The sequence below is a fragment of the Falco biarmicus genome, chromosome 15, assembly GCF_023638135.1.
Source record: "Falco biarmicus isolate bFalBia1 chromosome 15, bFalBia1.pri, whole genome shotgun sequence".
Classification (NCBI taxonomy): domain Eukaryota; kingdom Metazoa; phylum Chordata; class Aves; order Falconiformes; family Falconidae; genus Falco; species Falco biarmicus.
The window spans coordinates 3,834,431-3,857,663 of record NC_079302.1 but is presented as its reverse complement, the minus strand read 5'-3'; the positions used below and the strand labels follow the sequence as shown (position 1 = coordinate 3,857,663).

General features: G+C 49.9%; 2 long non-coding RNA genes across 6 annotated transcripts in view; one reads left to right on the top strand and one right to left on the bottom strand.

Moving 5' to 3' along the window:
- LOC130159237 (uncharacterized) overlaps positions 1-9,078 on the top strand; it is a 16,171-nt gene extending 7,093 nt beyond the window's left edge. The window contains exon 3 of the long non-coding RNA XR_008825675.1: positions 348-9,078. This is a non-coding gene — a long non-coding RNA (uncharacterized LOC130159237). The remainder of the gene's footprint in view (positions 1-347) is intronic.
- LOC130159234 (uncharacterized) lies at positions 2,937-23,233 on the bottom strand. 5 transcript variants are annotated; one of them, XR_008825670.1, is made up of 4 exons: positions 16,289-23,233; positions 15,821-15,920; positions 6,740-9,535; positions 2,937-5,800 (listed from the first exon to the last, which is right to left on the bottom strand). It is a non-coding gene; the product is annotated as an uncharacterized LOC130159234 (long non-coding RNA). The 5 variants fall into 5 exon arrangements; XR_008825669.1 differs by having other exon boundaries at positions 2,937-6,840; positions 8,673-9,535; XR_008825672.1 differs by having other exon boundaries at positions 4,726-8,792; positions 9,391-9,535; positions 16,289-23,232.

Sequence of the window (23,233 nt, the reverse complement as noted above, 5' to 3'; positions counted from 1 at the left end):
CAAAGGGCAGTCACGTCCCTGGGATGACCAAGCCCACGAGGGATGGTTGCAGGAAAGTTCCTGACAGCACCAACCTCCCAGGAGATCCCAGGGCTCAGCCAGCAAAGCCAAGCACCCACGGGCTCTTACCTCCCCCACCGATGCTCCGGCTGCCAGCACAGCAGTATTTATAGCAACCCCAAGCTATTATATAACAAAAAGGTTGATTTCACCCCCACTGAACCTAACTCAAAGGACGTATGGTCAGAGTTTTGTCAAACCCCACGAGCTGTGTTTGTCTCTTGGCTCAGCAGTGGGTCTTGCAGAAAGAGGAAATGGTTTAAAGGCTGCTACTTTTCTTTTTTCAGATGAACCAAGTGTAAACTAAATGCTGACATGAAGGAGCAACAGGGAAGAAGTTTTGCACCCAGACAAGGTTTAGCAGTGGCCGAGCAGTTCCCACCAACTCTCTGCTGCAGGAGACAAGGCTTTGTGCATGGAATGATTCTGCAGTGGTGCCTTCAGGTGCCCAAGCAGCTTCAGAGCAAGTCTGCAATTAGTGCTGGAACAACTAGCACTGGGATTATTTTGCAATTAGTGTTGGAACAACCAGCACTGGGATTTTTCCCTTGCAAAAGCACCAGGTGACTTCTGCAAGCAGGCAGCTGAGAAGAGCTTTTAGGTTAAGCCCTGTGCCTTGGGAGCACAATTGAGAAAATAATTTCTTCTTAACTAAGGGCTTGCTCAGAGCCCCCCACAGAATTGCTACTGCCATCAGGGTTTGTTCTGGGGGCATAGAACAGACCCGAGTCTCACAGCTCTGGCCACCCAGTGCAAACCCACACAGAGCACCTAGATCCTCCCAAATTCCCCCTAAGAAATAAATAGTCCTGCTCATTTTCCAAAGTTTGCTTTGATAAAGGAGGAGGTCACTGAGGAACACCAGCACCTTGAGGTAGTCACCAAGCAGCCCTCACGCAGCTGTTCTCATTACCTGTGTGATGGAACAGGGAAGGGAGCCCCTTGCAACACCCAGTTCCATCAGCTGGCAGGACACAAACACACCACAGCATTATTTATCAGCAAACACAGGCACATCTCTCCTTGTAGATCAGCCTTATGGGCTTTTCTAAGCAGAAACCCCCCAAGGAAGGGAACAGAGCAAAGGAGAGGGGACACCCATGCCCCCCCACAATGGGGAGGAACCAGCAAGGCAAGGGGAGCAGCAATGCCACCTCTCCAGCTGCAAAGGCAAAGAGCAACTGATGCCCCTCAGCACTTGCAGCATCCCTGCCAGCCATCACCTAAACTCACCAGAAAGGTTACTGAACCCTAAAGAAATAGTTATCTCCCTGCAGCTTTGGAAGCAGGTAATTTATGCTTAATAGCAAGCTGTTACAAAAATCTGCTAGCGGCCATCCACTCTGATACAGCTCTCCCCAGGCTCAGACAGCTATAGCTTAGCAGCAACCTACTCAAAGCATTTCTAAGGGATGCAATGTACATCTAAGATGAAATGCAAGAAATATGCTGGCCTAACAGCTCCAGCAGCAGCTATAAGCAAAAAAGGAACAACCAAGTAGCTCAGCCCCTTCACCTCCCTTCAGCAAACACATACAACCCAAGCAGACAGGTTACATAGCCTACAAGGTACATGACCTGCTGCTCTAACCACTGAAATATCAGGGAAAAAAAAAAAATCTCTTTTTTTTTTAAAAAAAAGTATTATAATAAAAGCACTTCCTTTCCCCCTGCTCCACACTAGCCACAGTGGGGTGCACTCTGCTGAATTTAAAGGGACTGTTATCAACTAAGCCTGTTGGGGAGGTGTCTATATAAAGGTGAGGCTTGTTTGCAATGTAAGCAATGCAAATAAGGGTAAGAAAGCTTGTGCTGGGGATGGAGCTAGCTCTGCTGCAAGCAATGGGAGTTTTTTCTCTTTATTGACTGTATCTTCTATAGGTAATATTCATGCAAAAATATGAGATATACCTGGAAAAGATTACTAGGAGAGTTTAAGCAGAGGACTTTGATTGCTGGGCATGGGGGGTGTGTGGGGAGGTTGCTGTTTATATCCTAGGCAGAAAATTAGAGCTGAAAATGAGCTCCAGCCTGGGAGGGATTAGCTAGAATGGTATCGAAGTCCAGATCCCTGCTGCCTCTGATGGCTGGGGTGTCTCTCACCATGTTCTCTGTGATGGAAACTTGTAGCAACCAGAGATGTAGAAATTGCCTCCAGATTTACTGTTTGTCATGACCTGAGCTGATGGCCAAGCTTGGGGCAGGGGAAAAAAGGGCCCTGGAGACACATTTCTCCCAAGTCTCTGCTATGCTGATGGTGAGGGGTTTGTGGATGGGGTCTGCCAGGCTGGGGTGGTGCCTCAGTCAGGGTAGGGGCCAAAGTGTGTCAGAAAGGTTTTCTCAGCTCTGCCAGAGCTGCAGTTTCCCTCGGTGCCAGGCTCAGCTGCTCAGCAGCAGCAATGGCTTGCACTAAAAAAAAAAAAAGCTCTTTTATATCTCCCATACACAGCCAAACCACTCTGGCCGTGAAAGAGGAGCACTCTGAGCACAAACCGACTGTGCTGCAGGCTTCACCATCGCTAATGAAGAGAAAAGCAACAGCTTCAGCTGCCAAAAAGATCTGCGCTTGCAGAAGTGATGCTTTATTTTTAGGGACTTTGCAAGGCAGAAAGGCAGCGTGGCGCGCACAGCCACTGGGTGGCAATCGCCATCTGGCTCCAGCACCGAGCCAGCACCCCTGGGACCCGCTGAGCATCCCTTCCCTTCACCCCACATGCAAATGCAGGAACATCTGGTAGCGAGGTCTTATAAAGATAGCCCTCAGCTAAGCAAATACAGGAACAGGGACTCAACCAAGCTGTCATGTATTTAAAGCTTTTTTTTTTATTATTATTATTTTTTTCAGTGCTCATTTGCCTGTTGTAGTTAGCCCTGCTGCATCTTGCTTGGCTTTATTGCCCGTCTGCAGGCGCTGTGCAACGTGTCGCCCAGCATGGTGGCAGTGTCCCCATCCTGCTGGGGAAAAGTGGCCCTTTGATAAGGGATACTGCCTTTTGAAGGATCTGTATTATCCTTAAGAGCTTCTAGCTCACTCTCCCTGGCTGCTTGGAGCAGGGCCAGGTGTCCCTTGCACAGGATCTGGGCTGCGCCTGGGACTTGGGCTTGCCACTATCCCAGGGGTACCCAGGTGGTACTCAGGGACATTCTCTGAAGTGCAGCCAAGGGGTTTGTGCAATTCCCTCTTGCTCTCTGCAGGCTGGTTTGGGGTTAGGGCTGAGGGGCTGGAAAGGAAACCTGTGGTCTGGGAGACTAGAGCCTGCTTAGGCTGGGAGCTGGAGGCAGACTCACTGTGCTTCTGCCACAGGCTTCCTTTGCAGCCTGGGGTAAATCCTGCCGTGTCCCCTGGCCTCTGTTTGCTGTCTGCACAATGGGGACATCAGCACAACTCTGCTCTGGGGCGGTATTATTCTCCAAGGAGAAGGGTATATCTGAAATACACATAGTGCTTAAGCGGTACTTCCAGCAAGTTTTTTCACGTATACTGCAGAACAGCGTAGTTTAGACCCAAGGACCTGATGATTCAAGTCTATGTACTAAAATGGAGCAAGCAGCAACTTCTGGTTGGTCTGGTTCTACCCAAGTCCCCGCTGCAATTTTCAAAGCTGCTTTACCACCAGCGTTACCCTGAACCACGCTGATAACAAACCTTCAAACACCACCTTCATCCCGGACTTGCAAAAGATGCTTTATCTGGACTGTGGCTCTTGCAGCCCAGGCTGGTTTCGCAGAGCCCCAAGATGTTGGGTGGATGGCCATGGAGGAGACCAGCCCCACGGAGCAGGCACTCTGCCCTGATATGAACACAGCCACCTCTTCCCCTTCTCCCCAAACCACTGCCCGCTGGGAAGGAGGCGATGGGGTAGCATCACTCCGATGCCAATGAGTAAGGCACTGTGCTTCCCCTCTGGTTTTGTGGGGCCAACACCATGACTTGTGATGCTGCGATAGGTCCTGGGGCTCACCACTGCGGTCACCACTGAAGAAATAGCTGCAGTGGTAACAGGCAGAGAAATTGCAGCAAGTGGTGGAGCGAGGAGAACCCAGGCACTGCTACTGCGGAACAGCAAAAGGTACCTGGGACTGGGGCAAGAGCAGAGGAAGGGGCCTGATGAAGAGGGAGAGGTGGGGTGATGGTGCAGGAGCATCTACAGCATCATCAGTGCTTATCCAAAACAAGTTGCCTGGAGGAAAGGGAGGAGACTGGGAGGGAAGGGAGCATGCAAGGAGGAATGGGGAGGAAAGTTGAAGCAAGGGATGAAAAGAGCCAGCTGCGGCATCTGCGCAGCCACCTGCAAGGCTCATCATCCCTGGACTTGGACAGACTCGCCAAATGAGCAGATTATCAACTTGATGCTGCCTGGAGCAGCCAGCGAGGGGGGACCAACACCCTGTTTCAGTTTAAGGAAGGAACCAAAGGCTGCCAGACACTTCTTCTGGGAGGTGATTAATGCAAACATCCTCCAGCATGGTGGCCAGGCTGCTGGCTCATTCTGCAGGCAGTTGGGTTTGCCTTCCAGAAGAGACGCTCCCTGTTGCAGATGGCCCAGCTGCCACCCTCAGCACACAAGGCAAGGCAGAAATCGGCTCAGTGACAGGAGCCCAATTCCAACTCCAAGAACAGCATTAACCGTAAAACCATCTTGTTCTTATTGGATGAAGGCAACAAGTGAAGAATTTACACAGGCGTGGCCTTCCCAGAAGGGGTGAAGCTGATACTTCAGCTCTCCATGTGCCTGAGCACAAATACCCTAATCCAGCCATCAGATTTCTCAAGCTAACCATTAAATAGGAAAATTACTTTACAGCTTACAAGAACTTTGCTTGCTGCCAACATCTGCTCTGCTCCCAAGGCAAGGCTGCCAAAGTTTCCAGGAAACCCTCTCAGACTTTTTTTATTGTATTTATTAAATCTTGTAACTCAGAGCTGGTGGCACATTTTAGGCGAGTGTCTCAGGAGGTTAAAGTCCTGTTTTTAACTATGCAAATGGTCTCACAAGGGTTGGGTGGAAGACATGTTCAGGCATGAAGGTACTTTGTTCTGCTGGTTTTCAGGCATGGATATAGGTATCCAACCACAGGAAGCTGGTGCTTGGGCTTTCCCAACTCAGAAGGCCACCAGGTTGACAGGAGGTGTGTGCAGCTCTGGTTCCTGGCCAGCCTGGCCACCAGATCCTTTCAGTTCACCTCCAGGAGACGTTACCCTAGGTGGCATCAGCTGGTCATGGCTGCAGAGATGGTTTATGGGTTGACAGAAGGTGGTTGCAGTTCTGGTTCCCGGCCAACCTGGCCACCAGATCCTTCCAGTTCAACACCAGATGTTACCCTAGGTGACATCAGCTGGTCATGGCTGCAGAGCTGTTTTACGGGAAGCAGGACCTGCGTGCGGCTGAGACACTGTGCCCATGTGGAAGTGAGGGCCCTGCTGCAGTTTCACGCAGGTGGAACCAAGAACAACAGGAGGCACCGACACCGAAAGTCCTGCCTTGGTTTCAATGGTGAACCACATGGCTTTGTTGCATTGTTTTTATTCTTGGCCCAAAAATTACTCCGACCTGGTTATTTCCCCCGAAACCGTTGCGAACGGGTGCTCAGCCAATGGGCGCAGGGCTCTGCGCCCAATATTCCGCTTTTCCCTTTTATGGTCGTAATCTGGCCGCTCTGAGGGAAAAAAAGGTGAGAATGGACTGCACCAAGATGCAGTCGGTTCATTCCACGTGAGAGGTTGTCCCATGACCTGCTTCTGTCAACACACCACGGGGCCAGAAAAGAGGAAAAAACTCATCAGGCAGAAGGGGATGACACTTGTGGGCTCCAAAAAATGGAGCCCCAGCAGGCTTCTGAGTGATGAGACATGAAGAGCAACGGCGGATGTGCCGTCAGACACCCCGAACATCTGTGCTAATGTAAACCAACTAATTAGGGGCCAGGAAAACAGTATTGGGCACCATGACTGATCCTGGTTGTGGTTCTGGGAAGACTGCCAAGGCTTGGCCTTGAGTTGGAGCCATGTTGCTCTTGTTGAACTAGCATGAGAGAAAAATGCTAACAGAGAGACCTCAGTCCAGGAGGTCTTCCTCCTCCCACCAATAATCGTGGGAGCAGATAGACACTGATTTCTGTTCGTGGGTAGTAGACGACATTTACAGACCTCAGCCTCAAAGCCCTTGGGACTGCAACACCCCAAGCCCACATCCATCAATTCATGACTGAACCTTGCTGTGAGGTTCATTTGCAAATTCACGCTGCAGGTTCTAGCTGACATTCAACAGAGTTCAAACCCCACCACCAGGTGCCAACACAAACCTTCCCAGAACTGAAGATATTTGGATTTTCAGATGTTTTCTCTGAGCCCCTCCTGGTTCCCAGCCAAGTAATTACACATTAGTCTTTGCTCATCTTATCCTGCACTCGTGAGGAGGCAGATAAGGCAGATAACTAACAAGCCATAAAGGAAACCACTTGCCCACTCTGTCCTTGAGCGTTCTGCCTGGAGGACCTTTAGGAAGCACTAGCTGTTCTCACCAGCGACAGGATTTGCAAATATCAGGTCTTTTCAAGTGGGATGAGCTAGCAGGAACAGTCGTGAAGAATCAGGGACCTAAACACTGATCTCTGATCAGTGCAAGTCACCAGATCCTGACATGAGTGTGTGCATCTCAATCCACCCACCAGCACTTACCGTGCAGCTGCGTGCTCTTGCCTTTCAAAAACTGCAGAATATTTCGCAAGCGGAATCTCTTGTTGTAATTTGCGACTCTTTTTTTAAATTCCACTCTCGGACTGGAAAAGAAACAATTACTGGAAGAGGAAAGAAAAGGTTGCCTGAAGCAGCCCTAGAGCAATGTTTGGCTCCTGTCTCACCTGATCCTTAATCTGGGGCAGCCCTGTAAGATAAATAAGTTCCCAGGGAACGTGTTTATTCTCAGCACCCCAACGTATTTCATTCAAGTGTTTGCTCAGAAGGCAGATTCCTCTGCCAGGTGAGAAAAAAGAGGTAGTATCACTTAAAGAGGATTTAACCGATGTCGAATGTCGTGTTGGGCTCAGGCTGAGTCTTTGTCACATAAAATCCCTGGAGCCAAGGTAGGAAATTTGGCATTAATGAGCAGGGGAAAAGCCTCTGAGTTTCATCCCTCCTAAGGCGGCACAGTCACCCCAAAGCTGTGGAGGAGATCTTGTTTCTCTCGTGCGCTGCTTCTGACAGCCCCGTCATGTAAAATTAGAACATGGGAAGTTTCAGGAACAAATTCTCAAATGTGCTTCAGTTGCAAGAAGAAGAAAAAATTAGTACCACGGGGAAAATTTCCTCCCAGGCTGAAACTCTTGTCTTGACAAATGAAGAGAGAAGTGCCCTGCCGAGTCAGAGGTGTAGAGAGTGAGGAAGGATGGAGGAGACCAAGCATTTAGTCTCCAAAATTCTTGACCCAGACTTTCATGACTCTTTATAGCAAACCGCTTGAGCAATTTCTACTTTCTAATTTCTGCGCATCCGCTCATTAAAGGGATGAAGCGACAGGAGAGGCAGGAACAGAAGGAGCCTTTCTGGGCATCCAAATCAGCCCCAAGACTCATCTGAAAAGCCTGCATAATGTCGCTGTATAAATTCATGAGCCTCTTCCTCTGGGGAGCCGTGCTTTAGTGCCAAAAGATATTGCAGAATTACAGCAATCAGAAAACAATAAAGAGCTTGGGAAAACGCTGATGAGAGAAACTGGAAAAATTAGGGTAGTTAGAAAGACAAATGAGAAGGAATAAAATCCAGGTATTCAATAATTGGTGGGAGGCAGGAGGTAGATTAAGAGTTGTTTTCATGGCTTGTACTCTAAGCACAAGGAGCCATTAGGTGAAAGGAATAGATGGGAAATTAACCCCCACCCCCAAAGGGCAGCACTTTTGCTTGGCAGAGGTAATTAGACGGGGGAGCTCACTGCCACACACCCTTTCAGATGGAGCCACCATCTGAAGAGGTTCACGTGAACAACAAGAATACCATGTGCCACACCATTAGCAGCAATAAAGGCAGCGCTGAAAGGGCTTTCAGAAACCAAGCCTTCCCCCTGCCTCTCTGGCTTTTTTCCTTTAAACATCTGGAAGGAAGCAGCCGCTGGACCACAAGACCAAAGCAAGAAGTCTGATGAAGCCTTGACATTAGCCAAGAGAGACCTCAGCCGTGGTAGGGACTGCTGACACTCGCGTGAGTCTTCCCTCCAAGCCCTGACCCACCATATCCCACAGATATTTAAAATAAACTTCATCATTCATCCCTAAGGATGACCTTAGCTCAACAGATTCCTGGTAATCCAGCATTGTGACAGCTCATTAATGTTTAACTCCGGACGAGGGGGTGTTGCTGCTATCAGTGCACAGGGGAGGTGGTGTTCCCACTCACCCCTGATAAGAGATACCGCATCCTACTATAGGGGTTAAATAATTAGGGGTTAAATAACAGGGACGTGTTATAGTTGATGGAGGTTTATGGCCCAGCTCGCCCACTCCTTTGCCCCAGATGGATATAATCTTATAAAACAAACCATATTCAAGAAGCAAAGCGACAGTGCCTTCTTGCAGAGCTGATTTAACAAGGCCTGAGGGAAGCACAGGTGGTTTCTTACCGCTTTACGATGAGCTGTACAATACTTGTTATTTTTTTCCCCCATAAATCTCCAGCTCCTGGACTCCTGTCGTTACATCAGAATTGTTCCTTTTTTTGAAAAACAAGAACTGCAAAGACTCTCCAAATGGAGAGGCAAAGATGAAAAAGGGTATTTTTGCAAAGATTGTGCTTTTTAACACAAATTTCCTGGGTTCTCTGGGGTCTGACTTGCGGCATTTTGGAACATTTTTATTTTTTTTTGCGTAATTACTAACCCTGGCAAAAGCAAGATAACATGGTGGCCAGCAAGATAAAATAACTGGGAGGATTAATCCTGCCTCTTTAATGCTGCCAAGTTTTATAAACTGCTTGACCTCTGGAAGGCAAGAGCTCGAAAGTGAAAATAAAAGACAAGACAAAGGTCACTTATTCGATGCTGGGTGGGGGCGGAATGCTTGGCTTTCACAAATACTCTCCCAGAAGTTTTATGAATGGCTCATCAGACTTCTTGGCAACTCCCACATCCCCATAAGGCCTCCAGCAGCTGGTGCCAGTCCAGATCCACCGCATGGGGATCCCAGACTGGGAGGGCCAGCTCGGGGGTGTCCCCTGCCCTGCATCACAAGTTGAAAATGAGATTTCCTTTCCATTTCGTTGCAACCCATGAAGCTGAATGAAGTATTTCCAGGGAAAAGGGAATGGCTACAATCTTTCACTTTCATTTCCAGTCTTCCTACCTCTCCCAACGTCAGGAGGTGACATCTGAAGTAGAACAGCCCAAACACTGAGGACCTTGGCATTCAAAGCCGCACTGCAGATGTCCTTCTCTAAACAGTATTTTTAGCTCAGAAGCAGCGTCTCCATCTGTTTCTTCCTCCTTTCCTATAAGTTAAAGAAAAACAGAATTCCTGGAATCTCAGGTCCTGATTCATTTAAGTGACTCGCTAGAAAAAATGGTGAAACACATAAGCCACAGCTGCCTTGCAAGTGGCCATGGCCCACAGTTTTAAATCTCATCATTTTTTGAGTTTTCTTCCTCACTGATCTCACAGTTTGCCTTAATAATAAAGATCAATTTTCTGGCAGCCAGAAGTACCTAGAATTCAAGATCAGATTTTCCCCTCTGTTCCTCCCCTCTCTCCAATCAGCAATGTTTTCCTCTAGGCTAGGAGAAAATGTCACACCAAGCATGGTTTCTATCACAGCCTTGCAGGCACGGTGGCCAAAGGGTATGGCTGAAGCAAGGTTTTCTGTATAGGATAATATTTTTTTCTTAGCTCATGAAAAAACCCCACAAGCATCTATAGAGGTGCCTGGTGGTAGTCACAGCATCTGACCCACCTCCTGGAGGGTGCCACCAGGTCTGGCTTGGAGATAGGCTTGTGTGCAAGATGTGCCTTTCTATCAGCTGGTCCAGAGCGGGGCCACCTGACAAGCTTCACCTGCATTTTCAGTGGGTCTTTTTCTGCCATTTGGAAGGTTTCAGACAGAGCTAGTGTTTCCTCAAGCCAAAAAACAAGCTTTAAAATGTCCTTGTCTAAACTCCTCACTTCAGGGCACATGCAGAGAACTGCTGCGAAAGCTGTGGTGCACCAGGGACACATTCTCTCCACAGCTGGCTTGGGTCAACAAGTGGAAATGCCAAAACATGCAGAGGGAAAAAAGAAATCAATGGGAAGCCCAAAAAGTGTCATGCACCTTGGTGTAGCTGTGCTTAGTGAGGGAACATCCAGCAAGATGCTGAAATTCTGTGTGACTTGGAATTAATTGGCCCTGCTCCTGTTTTGACCTGCACGAGCATCCTTTGATAAGAAGCAGAGATACTGCTTATAGTTCCCTCCCCTGATGCTCTTTAATGGAATTTGGGGTGAGTTTTTTCGACAGGCTTGCTCACTTCTTTCATGGGAGCATCACCCGGGTGAAGCATCACCCCCAAGCAGGACAGAGGCTGAGCAGAGCCGTTTGCTCTCTTGTGAAGGACCTTCACGCATCAGTGGGGTTGTGTTTCCTTTCCTGGGAGGGCAGGCGAGCCGATGCCAAGTGCAAAGCAATGGTATTGCACAACACCAGGACAATGCCGCTTCCAACCGTCAGGGCTGCGAAGCAGCAGCGGTGGGAGGAGAGGACGTGCAAGCTGAAGCCTTTTGCGGCCCCCGGGGTCTTTTTATACTTTTAGAGAAGTTGGGCTCATCCTAAGTTCCTCTCCCACAGATTGTTCCTGTTGTTGCTGCTCTGACCCTGCAGATCATGTGGCTTGGTGTGACCTGGACGCAGCAGAGCTGGGCGCCGGGAGCTCAGGGTGCCCCCCCGCCCTGATGCTGGGGGATGGCGGGGATGGCGGGGACAGAGGTCCCTCTAGCTCCAGCAGCTGGGTGCTTTTGCCTAGTTGCCATCCTTCTCACTCTCGGTCCATCCCTTTAGGGAACTCGGTCCCCCTTTAACTTTCTAAATATGGAGTGCTCTCTGTTCCTCTGCCGGCTACCTTGGCAGCCATGCCAGGGAGCGACACTGGCTCCAGGACCCCAAACAGCTGTGTGCAGGCAGAGAAAAGAGATCTCCTTTCAAGGGGGCATCCCTGGAACATGTTTGGCATGAAGGGCAGGGTCATGTATAAAGGTGAAGCTTTCCCACCCAGCTGCTGGGTTTCCTTCAGCTTTTACGCACTGCGTCCTGGCTGAGTTCAAACTCCCTGTTGTTTGGATGGAATAAACCATCAATTATACGTGAGACTGGGTTTGCTCGAGGGCTCGGCCAGGAAAGCAAGCTGCAGCCCTGCTTTATCGTGTGCCTGGACACAACCACCCAGCCAAATTCATCCACTCTTGGCCACGCAGCTGCTGCAGCGGACACCAAGTTGGGGGCAGACAGGGATGGCACCCGCGTCCCCTCCTCCTTGCTCCCAGGAACACACCCAGAGCCAGGCTGGCACTGGAGAGCTTTAAAACCCAGTGCCAGGACAGTTGGAGGCATCGCTGTGAAGCAGGCTGTTAAACAGTCAATTAGGCAGCTCGTTGGGATGGGCCTGCGGCAGCAGCTCCCCACGATGCTCTGTTCTTTTCGGAGCTGCTGAGCTCCAATGCGCACTCAGGTGCTTTCTCCAAGGCTGCCAGTACCTGTGGGCAGTGGTGGGTCCTGTTCCCCTCACCTGTCCTGCCAGCTCCCAGGAGCAAGGGGTGGATTTTAGTACAAAAATCTATTTTTTCAAAGGGAAAAAACCCAAAGAGGGAAGCATCCACTTGGCGACGCAATGGAAGCCCTCAGCTTCCCCAGAGAGTTGACCCGAGTCTGTGTCCTACAAACATAGGTGCAAACCAGCCCACTCCAGAGAGTATTTTAAATTATTTGTGCCAGTGACTCGTTCCTGAATTAACTGTATTGATTCACAGCACAGTCTCTGCTGCAAACCCTCTGTGGAGGGAGCAGCCAGTGAGTCAAACGAGCAAACAGCTTGCACAGTTGTATAAGAAACAGGATGGTGAACAATAGCGAGACTCTGACCGTCACATTTATGGCTGGAACACATGGGGAAGGGGATCAAGGTGTGCAGGGAGCACGGAGAGAGTGGGGACAGAGCCAAACCAGCCCTGAACCGTGCAGAAAAATCTGCAGCAAGAGGTGGGGGAGCTTGTTTTCTCCATCTCCCAAACTGAGCCAAAAGAGCTGGTGATGAAAATGCTCTTGCCCAGTGCATGCCCCAGCTCTGCTTCTGTGGCTGCAGAAGGCAGCAGGCACTGTGAGCCCCAGCCAGGATCAGGCACTTATGTCAACAGCAAGGTTGTTAAAGCTGTATGAATTTATGACAGCAAAAAACCTCACGGAAAATCATGAAATCATAGGTTTCCAGGTTCAGAGCAAGGGTCAGGGAGATGGGTCCTACGGGACTCCTTGCAGAGCGGGGGTTGCACTGAGCCTTTGCAGAAAGAGCAGAGCTGCATCCCCGGCTGGTGAGAGCCCTCCTTCACCAGGCTTTGGCTCCACTTTCTCTACGTTCCCCCTCCAGTGACACTTGGTATGCCTGTCTAGTTTTTGCAGGCCCTTCAGCCCTTCCAACGGTGAAAGAGCAGTGATGATTTTGGGGAAGTGGTTTTTCAGAGCCCTAAAACTTTCTCTGGAGAGAGGAGCACCCTGAGGCAGGGCTCCTGGCTATCACCGTGCACCGCCGGTGAGGTTGGATGTGGCCACGGCAGCTCTGCCTGCAGCAGGATGAAGCAGAAGGGCTTCTAAATTCCCTGTTTTCCACCTTTTGAGGACACAGGCTCACAGGGAGCACAGCTTCTCCATCCATGTTCCTGCCTTCACATTTCCTGAGGTGCACAACCCTGGCAGGGACATGAGGTCTCACTTGCTCCCATCCTGGAGAGCATCCATCATCGCTCTCCCAGGCTGCAAAACAGGGCTGGTGCTGGGGAGCAGGTGGCACCATCTCCATTAACTGGGGCTGATGCCCAATACTGGGCTCCTCCATCACTCAGGGCCACGGAAAATCCCACCTGCTCTTTTTCTTTTTTTTTCTTTAACAACTTAGCATGTGGTTTTCACAGTGACTCTGAGCAGCCCTGCGAGCAAAGCCAAGTTCATGTCAGACTCTGTTTTTAGTCAATCAGCCCTAATTAACGCTGACTGTAATGATTTTCAGTGGCTGTGGATTCTTCCTGTTCATACGTAAGGATATTTCCACTGTTCACTTTCCAGGCTGTGGTTGTTATTTCTAGCGAGATATTTTCCCCTGTGATCCTCATACACATTTTCCAGAAGGATTTGAAACTCCTAATTTCAGAGATTGCCTTTGTTTGCTTAAAAGTCATCTTTTTCTTTTTGCGAGACATGCTGTTAGATTTATTGCAAACAGAAAAGCATCTTCTTCAATGCCAGCTACTAAGAATAAGCAGCTAAAAAGAAATCCATACACTGAACAAGCCACTCTTATCTAGCCCTGTATTTTAGTAACATTGGGATTAGTGTATTTGAATTTTGATAATACATGAGAAAAGTTTGTAGCAGTAAAATAATTCCCAGACTCCCTATAGGATTCTTGGTACAAACAATCACACTTTAAATGATCCAGAGAGTTGTTTTGGGGGTGGAATTTCAAAAAATCCACAAAGAGAAATGTTTTCAGCCCCTTGAAGTACAGAGGAAATATTGAATATAAGCAGAGGGAGCGGTTTGGCTGGGTAAGTGCACAGCACTAGGGAATGCACAGTTCATGGCAAACATAAAGAAATCCATGCTGGATTGTCCATATGCCTTAATGGTTCATATAAATAGATGAAACTTCACTGGCTTTGTTATTGGTGAGCTTAATCTTGTCTCAAGGAGTGTTTGGTGTCTACAGAAGGTTTATGTATATTGCTTATTAGAGCACGGGTGATTTAACAAGCTTATCATAACCTAGAGGGGGGTTGTTATAGAATTGATACTGTGCTATAGCTGGATGTATGGCCCCACGGTGCGGGTCCCACGGCAAGACCAGCAGACAGATTGTGATGGTGCCAAATGACCATCGCCAAGCGCACAGGGCGATGTTCCATCTCTGATCTTTATGGGTCTGCCAGAGCCACGGGCAGGGATGACACAAGAGCGTCCAGCTTCAGCCCCAGGCTGGCTTTGCTGGGACCAGTGCGGAGAGCTGCTCTGTGCAGACAAACAGACACCCTGGCAGGGACCCCACACCATCCATGGGATTTGCATTCTATCCCAGCCCTGCATCCCACGTCAGGGAGCAGCACAGCTCCCCGTGCTCCTCTGGCTGCATCTCCCCTCTGCTGTGCCCACATGCAGCCCTCCCCAGTGCCATGGGTGAGGCGAAAAGACACAGCAAAGCAAACCTGGAACCGCAGCTCAGCGGCACGTGGTGCCAAATTACCCCACCGCCTGCCCGCTGAACCAGCACCACTGCCGTGAGCAGCCCTCGCCTTTGTCCTGGCCGGGAAACCGGTCGGAAAATGAAAAATAAGTTTCCCTAACCAACAAAAATACTGCGGTGAGGCTGATTATTTTAGGTGATAGCTCCAGCCAAGCAGAACCAGGACTGGGCTGTCCCCCGCCTTTGAGCAGCACCCGCTGTTCTCTCACCCTTCTCTAGCGTGTTTCCTGCCATCACCCAGCCCCGGTGATTTCTGGGATGGATTTTGCAATTAATCCCCAGCTGGGTGAGATGAGAGAGGGGCCAACGTTGTGCCCAAACCCCATGCCAGCACCCCACGTCATGCCCCAGCTCCCCATCAGGGTCCACTAGGAAGGATGCAGCAGATCAGTACAAGGTGTTGCATGCAAGCGTAGCTAGAAAAGGGCTTTACTTCTGTACAAGCTCCATTATTTCAATGGAAAGCTCTTTCTTTCCCCCGCTGTGGCATCTCGCGTGCAAGAAGCCATGGTGAAGCCCTTTCTTGGGAAAGCTGTGGCTCTGGGGGGATTTTGCAGAGCAGGCAGCCAGCACAAGGCTCTCCCTGCAGAGGCAGGGAATGGGGAAATGCTCCTGAGATGCTGCACTGAAAGGTTGAGCTGTTTTTAATTTTTTTATTATTATTATTATTGGGGGTTTTTTTTGGTTTCGCACTACCTTGTGGATTTTATGGGAACTCATGGGAGTATTTTAGTGCGGAGCATTTTCATTAAGGAACAAGAATCCTGTTTTCTTACAGATCTTCCTCATCACCCAAACCCAAAGGGAAGCAAGAAAATTATTACCCAGGAGACAGTAAAAGCAGGTCTTCCTAAACACAAGGTTCTCAGCTTGCTGCTCCTTGCACAGGCTGTAAGCAGCAAGGACAAGCCCCTGGGTCCTTTGCAGAAAAGATGTGGTAAAGGCTGTGATGCTCCAGGGTCTGCTGCCCAGAGCAGCATCTTTGAGCGTCCTCTGGGCCAGAAAATGAGATTTTGTACATGGGAAAAGGCCCACAATCTCTGTAAGCCATCCCTGCGACATACTTCACATTTCCTAATTGCCTTTTTGCAGAGGTTATTATTGAGTAATGCCTATTTTGTTGAAAAATTGCACCATAAACAGCCAACAGGGAAGGAAATAAATAATTGCTAATAAATGTCAAAGTAGATTAGCAAACCAGAAAGGCCAAGAAAGAACAACTTTTTTTTTTTTTTTTTTTCTTTGGAAAATAACTGTGGGATTCTCGCAAAGATTGTATTTAATGAAAACTATTCCAGTACCTTCCAGGGGAGTTAATGCTTTGTCATTTCCTCAGACCGAGTTAAAATGCTGTCTGACTCCTCCGCAGTCTGCAGCAAGCCTGGAAAACAGCCTTTTCTTCTGTAAGACAAGGAAAAGAAGTAAAAAACTGATGAGTTTCTTCTGAGCATATCAGGAGCTCAGACCACTGCATGCAAAGGGCTCTACCAGGCTCCAGTGTTGGGAAATTTTGTAAATTTGGGGTCTTTATTAGATCTCCAGAGTCTGAAATTACATGTGTATCTCACTGATATTTAGTTAAAAATCTCCAGAGTCTGAAACTACATGTGTATCTCACTGATATTTAGTTAAAAAATATGCTTCCAGGTCCCCTCACAGCAAAGCAAAGCAGGGGAAAATAGAATTTACGACCTTAAATAAACTGTAGAATAATATATAAATAAAGATCAAAATAAGAACAAAACAAATAAAGATGAAAAAGCTGTTACCTCACAGCCAGTCAGTGTTTGGGAGTTTTCTGTACCTCTGACACCCCGAGCTGTGCATCCCCAGCCTGGCCCTTTCTGCAAAGAGATGCAAGGCTTCATTTGGCCAACACAACCCTTGCGCTGCCCCTTTGATTTAAAGACTCATTAACATCGGCGCAAAGCTGCGCTTTCCAGCCTGACTGCTGAGAGCTGTAAAAGTGACTTATGGACAAGGGGGAAAGGCAGAAAGAGAGAAGAAACCGCACCCAGCTCTGCCCATGGACCCACCAGCACAACCCCGCTCCCCTTCCCAGGTTGTTACCCTTGCTGAGAAAGGACTGGTGCCTCCGGTTTCTGCAATGACCTCAGCTTTCAAAGTTCAGAAAGCTGGGTGTTTTTTTAATATTATGCAAAGAAACGGCCCAACATGAGCTACTTCAGCACAAATCCTGGGCAATTTTTTTTCCTTTTCATTTTCTCCTCTTTACTCAGCAGAAACCCATATTTCCTTGCTCTTGCACAGAAGAAATAAAAACCTCAAGAGCATAGAGGATGCAGAAATTAATAGCTAACCCTTCTCTCTCATTCCTCGTGGCTCCCCTAACTACTCCAGCTCAACTTGTGGTTGAGATTACAGTGATAAATCACAAGCTGCTCTTTGAAATAACAGCTCTGATTTCACCCAGTGCAAGGAAGGAGAAGGACCAGCGGTTTGTGCAAGGCTGGTGGGGACAGGGCTGCGATGGTCTCCCCTGAGCTCGGTGGTGGGTTGAGGGGACCTGGACAGGACCACACACCTTCAGGAATGCCACTCGTGGCCCATGGCTGGAAACATCAGAGAAAGATTTGCCCCTGCTCCAGCTGCCGTCCTTATAAAAGGGTGAAGGGCTTGAGCATCCTCTGGGGCAGGATGGGGCTCAGCTGATTTGCACAGACTCTGTCAGGCATGCGTGCAGCTACAGGGGGATTCTGGGCTGCATGCAAGCCTACACCAGCTGGACGAAGCAAGGGAGCCAAACCTCCAGTTTTTCATCCCCCAAAGAAAATTTGTGTGTACGACAAAGGTTTAGCACCTCTGGTCCCCAAGAAGGCAGCCCCTTGCATGGGTGGTGACTCCAGACAGCAAGCACGGGTGATGCACGGAGGTGATGGTGATAGCCCACTAAGTCCATGCACAAGATCTACCAGGCTCCCACGTTTCTCCTGCTGAGCCCTTCTGAGCAGAAATAAGCCCTTCGACACACTCAGCTCTTCCGCTAACCCGGACCGAGTTTCACCTTATGTTTCGGGATCTTCTGAAACGCACACCGCACCCCTATTTTTAGCCTGTCCTCTCGGTCCCAGCTGCTCTGGCTGTGAGACCCTCGCAAGACGCCTGGGGCCAGGCGGTGTTTGTAGGTATTTTTAGCCGTGTCCATCTGTGTTGGGCCGGGCTGGGCAAAGGTGCGTGTGGTTTGAGCATCTGCAAGTGAGACCGGCTGGGCAGGGAGAGCAGAAACGGCTCCAGTGCTTTTTGGCCATGGCCGGCAGAAAATGTGGAAGTGGCTCCTCCATCCTGGGGTCGGGGAGGGTTAAATAAAGAAAAGAGCCGCTATGGCCGGTGTGTCTTTTTGGGTGCAGCTGAGACCAAGCTCACCGGCGGGATGTGGCTGTGCAGAAGTGGGGATCAGCCCTGTGCCCAAACCCATCCGTGCAAAGCCCTAACAGGGCGGAGGGTGAGGATAAGGGGAGGCTTCTCCTCTCCTGTATCACCCATGTGTCTCCTCCTGCACGTCCTGGCCCTGCCACAGAAACCTCAGCATCACTGTTGCATTGCCCAATGCCACCAGGGGTGCTGGGGCTCACCCCCTATCTTTGCTCTCCCAAGGGGCACCCATGGGAGATGCACAGCCCCGCAGAGCCAATGGCCCCAGCGCTTCCTCTTTCTCAGAATAAAGCATGATGTTTCTCCAAAAACACCACCGCCAACAACAAAAAACAGACCCAAGGAAGCAAAGCTGGAACTTTTACTTTTTTTGTGCCTTTTTAAGTGAGTTTTACTACTTTTCAGGTAGGATTTGGGAAGTAGGTTTGGTAGCTTTCAACTTCATGTTTTCACTTTTTAAAGTCTGCAGCGGTGACTAATATCTGCCTGCCTGTATCACACTACCTTGCCTTGGAAATACCCACCAGTACATGGAAAATAAAAAAAAACATCTCCAGAGGAGTCTCTGATTTCCCTGAAGGCCTTACCAGAGTCCCTGGGGGCCAGTGGGGGCTGGGAGCCCGTGGGGTGGGTGCAAGGCAGCCTTCACCCTCCTCTGATGCTGGCAGGGACCTGAAGCACTTCGCCAGGGGTGGTGGCCAAGGCCAGCAGTGATGCCTCCAGGTGTGGACCTGAGCAGTAGCCACCTGACCTCGCGACGCCGCTTCCCCATCATCACCCAAACCTCCAGGGGGACATGGAGCTGCTCGGGACTTTAGCCCCAGCTGGGTGATGTGGGTTGCAGCCTGGCATTACCTTCACCATCATTGACCCAGCGATGCCCATGAGGTCCTTGGTGCATGCTTAACCTGGTTAAGCTGGTTGCTTCACCTGGTTAACCATGTTAAGCTGGTTGCTTAACACTGTGGGGATTAGGGCTGCATTTTTGTCATTGCCTCTCTCCCACCAAGGGCTGGATTGCTCACTAGTGGCAAAAATATAGCTGGAGAGGAAATCGAGTGTTTGCAGCCTCCTCCGTCCGCCTGCGTGCATAGCACCCCTGTTTGCATGAGTGAGATGGGAGGCAGAGGAGATATTAAAAAGGGAAACTGGGTATCAGCTCCAGGACGTACGCTCTCATCAGATGCATGCTAAGAATGATCAAAGTGTTCGTGTACCTTTGTCCTTTTGAAATTCAGCATGAAAAGTAAAGGCAACTTTGATTTGATTTCTCTTCAATTCTGCAAGTTTCAAACTCTGCCCGTCCCCAACAAAACTCAAAAAGGCAGTTTTCCCAAACTCTTTGGGCCTGAAGGAGATAAAAGTGCTTTGATGGAAGGGAGCTGGCATTCCAGCTGTGATGCTGCCTGCTGGGAGTGTGGGTTCCCTCAGCCTGACCCTGGGATGCTGCAGGTGGCCGTGTCCCATGTACCTGCAGCCCCAGCTTGCTGGGCACAGGTGCGGGAGACAAGCTTGGGGACAGCAGGACCCATCCATGTGCAGAGGGACATGTTTAATAGAGTTAGTCATTAATGAAGGAGCTCCCCTTGCATTCCACACTTTGCTTATTCCATAAATACTGTGCCAGACAAGCTGCAGGGCTGGGGAGAAGGGATTTTTCTGCCATACTGAGTACGCCAGTGGACGAGAGATGTATTTCCTTTTGACTGCTGTTATTAACACCATTAGACTTCTCATCCATTTTTTCCCCCTCACTATTTTTTGGTACAGGAGGCTGCAGGGTGGGATGGTGCATTAACCCTTGTGCTCCTGCCTCATCCTTGTACCTGCAGCGGGGTAGTGAGGCAGAGCCGGGTAACCCCTTAGGGCAAAAGGGCATTTTACAGAGATAAACATTATAAAGGAGGGAGAAAACCAGGTCAGAGATGAATCCATGCCTCAGGGGGTTTGCAAAATAGCTGGAAATCTCACAAGGCCAAGCTGTGTCTCATGAGATTTCTGATACTTCCCACTTCTGGCTGGGCCAGAAATACCGCAAGAACAACGCTGCATCATCATTCTCAGCGCTGGCTTTGCTCTTCCCACACTCCTGGCAGGGATTATCCTCCCAAACATCCTCCGGGCTATGGTTCCACTGGCGCTGGCTGCAGCTCCCAGGGTAGCACTGCTGAACAGCACCCAGCGCAGACGGCGTCCGGCTCTTCCTTGAAGACCCGTGCATCAAGAAGAAAGATATTTTTGGTCAAGACATCAAATGACTCATTTGTGGATCCGAAGAACTATTTCAGGACAGAGCATGCGCCTCCCCGGTGTGGTCCCATGCCGATGTTTGCAGCCGAGGGCTTGCTGGGGATCTTACACTACCCTGGGGTAGGTGGGTGCAGGAGGGATGTTGCACCCCCAGGCCCCCAGATCCCCCCGGATTACGAACCCCAGAGACCGCCAGTGGCCAGGGATGTTGTGCAATCCCACTGCACACGTTTCAGTTCGGTCCTTACCCTTTCCGCCCTCCGGCCGGGTTTGTTATACAGAGGAAGCTTGTTAGGAGCCTCGACAAACAGACAGGAAACCGAGTCTTTCACTGCGCGTACACATTGTCTGCCTGGGGCTAATTTTGAACATAAAAAGACCTTATTTATTTCTTTTATTTATAAATCGTGAGCCTTGCACTTTGAAGACAAGCACACGCTCTTGTGGGGCTAGGAAGTGTACAGAAGGGGGCAAGGGGAAGAGCAGGCGGTGCGGCGCGGTATGAAACCCAGCTCCGGTGTGCGGGGTGAGGTCAGGGCAGGTGGGAGGCTGTGTGATACAGCATGGAGTGATGTCCATGCCATAATGGCTGGCAGAGACAGGGCAAACACCAGGGCTCTGCCCGGGCAGCTCTGCGTGACCAGTCTTGGGGTGGAGACCCCAGCCTGCTTGGGGTGCTGTGCAATTATTTTGCAGGTGTCCCTGCTGTATGCAATGGCACAGGGCGAGCTTCAGCGCTCCCTCCAAACTGGGGACCCCCGGAGCCACCTGCTAAGGAGTTCTGCAGCAAGCCGATGCATTGCAATTCCAAAGCCCAGGCTGACCTCTCTTCTCCGAGCTTCTCTAAGTTCCCTGGGAGCAGAGGGACTGGCAGTGGGACACTGCCACAGGTGCAGCTTGGCCCAGCTGACGTGTTGCACCAACCCAACTGAGCAGGGACAATTTAGCCAGCTGGTCATGGTGAGGTCCCCAGAGCCCCTGGGGGTGCCGGGGGTGCCCTTACCATTGGAAATAGTCATTGAATACTTGATCGCTGCTAAATTCTTTTGAGGTTACCACCGGGGAGAGGGTGAGCTGCTGCTGGAAGTGCCCCAAAGCCAGGCAGCCTCCCAGGAGAATGGAGATCTCCAGGCAGCATGCAGGGCTGAACAAGCAAGACGAGGGTCCCTTTGGGGTCCATACAGCCTCGGGGAGGGGGCAGCACATGCGGGAGCCCAGCACACACCGAGGCCACAGGATGCTCTTGGCTTTCTGAGCAAAGAGCTTGCAGGTGCTTCCTCACCGGGAGCCCCTCGAAGCCCACGGGAGCTCAGGGGCCAGAAATAACAGCAGGGCAGGTACGAGTTGCAAGCATAGCATCAGCATGGAGCATAGCAACGGCATCAGGCTGGGTGACAGCCTGGGGAAAGGAGGAGGAGAGATGTCTGCACAGCGAGCCCTGGGGGTTTGCAGCTCTGTTTGCTAAGGCATGGGATGCAGGTGATGGCATCTGTGCCTCTGCCTCTGCGCCTCAGCTCTACCTGATTTCAGCAGCCTCAAAAATTCCTGCAAACCTCTTTGAAATAGCAAATGTAACAATAGCAGTGACAAAGGAGAGGCCAAAGCACATGCTCAACCCCAAGACTAGACACCAGTGAATCCACACATGAGGAAAAGAGGTTTGACAAGCTCGCAGGGCTTTTTGACCTCCGAGGTCTCGCTGCCATCCCTGAGAAAGACAAAGCAAACGGGGGGGGGTGGGTTTGGGTCGAGCAGAGCACTGACAGGAAAGCAGCTCACACCCAGCTTCTCTCTCGACGAGATGTAAATGAGCCCCGTCACCCAGCCCCGCGCCAACCCCGTCACATCAGTCACCAGGTCTCACCGAGTCACTTTTTGTGCCAGAATTTCTGGGAGGAAATTTTTGAAGCAGGGACACCCCCAGGCTCAGCATCCTGAAGTGGGAAACCAAAGAGCTGCAATCTCGGTAAGAGCAGCACGATGCAGATTAATTAATTCCTGGCAGAGGCCAAAGTCCACATTCAGACCCAAGGCCCATTTTGTCGTCAAATGGCTCTCATCCCAGGAATGTGGCTCATCCCAGCAGGAAAAGTCCTCCCTGCCTCTTTAGGGAGCTTCAGACAAGCAAAATAAATATTTATTTTGTGAATTTTGCTTTTCTGTGCATGTGGGTTTTTGTGCACCGGAGCTCATTTGTTTAATTTTTATCTATTTGCTTTTCAAAGTTTGGTCTTAAGCCAGGATCCTTCTTCAGGTCTAAATACAGGAGGAGGCTGTAACAAAAGCACACAATAAATAGCTGCAAAAAGGGCAAGGGTTGCAGGACAGGGAGGTTTTCTCACAGCTTGTTTCAGTGAAACTCCAGGTTTTGCCTGCATATAAAACTGAGAGTAGCTCTTAGCATCAGGGGGAAGGGGCTGGGGATTTTTTTTTTTTTCAGGTTTGTGGATTTTCAAAGCTTAAGCACTCATCTTTTGAAGGCAGCTGGACTATTTCAGAGCCAGCTGAAATAGTGGCACCTACAGCCTCAGAAGCTGAAGTGGGTGATGGAAAGATGCTGGTTTTGGGGAGAATTGGGTCTGTCCCAAATCCACCTGGAGAAAAACTGATTGAGTGTGCAAGGCAGCAGGGCCAGCTGAAAATAGCTCTGACTCTGCCAGCCTCCTCTTCTGGCCAAAAAACCAATAAAATGGCTAAAATTGCAGAAACATAAGGAATAGGAGGGGTATGATGGACTCAAAAATATTTCTCATCTCAAGACAAAACAGAGGTGTGCTAAAGTCAGCTCAGACTGGGGTCATGGGTAGAGCGATGGGTCTGTGGGTCACCAAGGGCACGATTCCCGGAAAGCCAGGATTACCATGTCACACCTAGCTGATGGCTCAGGCTGGATGTGAACATTTACAATATGGCAATAAAAGGGAAAACAAACATTACGATTCATTCCCGTCTTCCTATTTTAAGATCTGGTCCTGCCCTGAACATCAGGTCACCACTCTGGTAAGCCCTCAGCGTTCATCAGTGATGGCCACACAAAGTGAAAGTGAATTATTAAAATTCTCTGGGCTCAT